The following is a 2,500-nucleotide window of genomic DNA, read 5'->3' as shown; positions in this document are numbered from 1 at the left end:
GATGATGAAAGTGATAATGATGATGATGATGATAAGGAGAAAGAAGAAAATTTGAATAGGAACAATAATTATAAGAAGGACATGAAGTAGGAAAAGGAGGAGAAGAAGAAGGAGAAAGAGAAGGAAAATGAGAAGGGGAAGAACAAAAGGGATAAGGGAAAAGAGAAGGAGAAGGGGTAGAGAGAGGAGGGGGAGAAAAAGAGGAGGAGGAAGAGGAGGTTTAGGTGGAGGAGGAGGAAGAGGAGATGGAGGAGTAGGAAGAAGCAGAAGAAGGAGGAGGAGACTAAGACGAAATCAAATAAGAGAAGTAGAAAAAGAAGAAAGAAAAGAATCACAAGAGTACAAAAAAAAGTAAAAAAAGAGAAAAAGGAGAAAACGAGAAAAAAATACTATAAGAAGGGGAAGAAGAAGAAGAATCAGAGAAAGAGTGGAAGAGGAGAACAACAACGAAAAGAAGGTGACGTGTCGAGAAAAGGGCTAATGGTCGTTGTAACTAAGCCTTCAATGGCCCTTCAGAAACGACTGCTGCTGATGGCGCTTTGGTCGTTCGGGGGGGGGGGAGGGGGGGGGGGTCGGGTGGTGAGACATTCCTTGGTGGATTTTTTTTTGTTTTTTTAAATCTTTCCTTGATTTTCGTTTTTTTTTTCGTGTGTTTTATTTCTTGTTATTATTTTTGTTGATTAGATTTACTTACTAATTTTCATAATTTGTAGGGTCTGTTTGTATTATCAATTTTATTCTTACATACGAGAAGGAGAGAGAGAGAGAGAGAGGGGGGGAGGGAGAGAGGGTGGGAGGGAGGGAGGGAGAGAGAGAGAGAGAGAGAGAGAGAGAGAGAGAGAGAGAGAGAGAGAGAGAGAGAGAGAGAGAGAGAGAATGAGTGAGTGTGCGAGAGAGAGAGAGAGAGAGAGAGAATGAGTGAGTGTGCGACAGAGAGAGAGAATGAGTGTGCGAGAGAGAGAGAGAGAGAGAGAGAATGAGTGAGTGTGCGAGAGAGAGAGAGAGATAGAGAGAGAGAGAGAGAGAGAGAGAGAGAGAGAGAGAGAGAGAGAGAGAGAGAATGAGCGAGTGAGAGAGATTTGACATTTTTTTACGTCTCGTTTTCTACAATTCCATTAAGATTCCGTCTCTGAGTTTTAGAATTTCCATCTACTTTAAAAAACAGATTTAAATTGACTCTTTTGTTAATTAATGGCCCCTTCAAAAAGAACTAAATGCTATATAGGTAATATAGAAAAGAAAATATATAAAAGAATAAATCGTAATAATAGGAAAATGCCATATTGTGTGTATAAATATATTGGATGACCAATCTGCAAAATCGTATTTTCGAAATGGGACGCATTATTTCTTCTCTATATATCAAAGAAAATAGATTCTGTTTTTAATTATTTTTAATTATTATAATTTTTTTTTATAATTTTTTATCTATCTAATTACTTTTTGTAATGATGAATTCAACTTTCTGAAGAACACAAAATGAGATTTTTTTATATTTACAAATTAGGATTATGATACTTATAATGACACTGATTAAGAATTATGATAAAAGAGTGATGGTTATGAATATAGTAATGGTAATGGTAGAGAAATAGATAATGTAACGATAATGATAATGATAACAATAATGTCAATAATAGTGATAATGATGATAATGATGATAAAAGTAATAATAATGATGATAATAATAATGATAATGATAATGAAAGTAATGATGATTATAATAATAAAAGTAATAATAATAATGATAATAATAACACTACATCTACTGCTAATAATAACAATAACCATATGAATGATAACAACAATAATAATGATAATAAAAATAATGATAACAATAACAATAGTAATATTACTAATACTGTTAGTACTAATGATGATAATAACACTAATAATGATATTGATAACATCAATGATAATACTGATAGTAATGATAATAATAATAGTAACAAACAACATCAACAACAATGATAATAACAATAATAAATAAATAAAGACCAAATAGAACAACATAGCATAACGCAGATGATGATAAAGACAATACAACTAATAATCCAAACATCGCCAATATGGACAATAACCAAAAAGTACCCGAAACCCCGTCCAGAATAACGACCCCAAGCCGGCTTCCCGCGTACTGTCGACCGCGAGCGAGGCCGAGGGAGCAGCAGCATCGCCGCGCCAGGAACAGTATCGTAGCCTCACATCTTAATAGAGTTGCCTCATGATATATTACCCGGCATCTGGGGGACGTGTTAAGGCATATAATTCAGTCGGGATTTAAAACAGATCTTTTGCATGGAATAGAGATCGTGTAGAAGAGAACGTTTTCATCTGGGAAGATTGATTGTGGTCTGTTTAATGGAAAATAATTGCTTATTGTATTCATTGGAGGGAAAGCTGGTTTGATATATGTGCGTATAGTCTACATGGGTACATGTATGTGGGTAAGTACGTGTATATATATGCATACATACGTACATAAATATATACAGAGAAA

Source organism: Penaeus vannamei, chromosome 27, assembly GCF_042767895.1.
Source record: "Penaeus vannamei isolate JL-2024 chromosome 27, ASM4276789v1, whole genome shotgun sequence".
Classification (NCBI taxonomy): domain Eukaryota; kingdom Metazoa; phylum Arthropoda; class Malacostraca; order Decapoda; family Penaeidae; genus Penaeus; species Penaeus vannamei.
The sequence above is the reverse complement of the archived record's forward strand: the minus strand, read 5'-3'. Positions refer to the sequence as shown.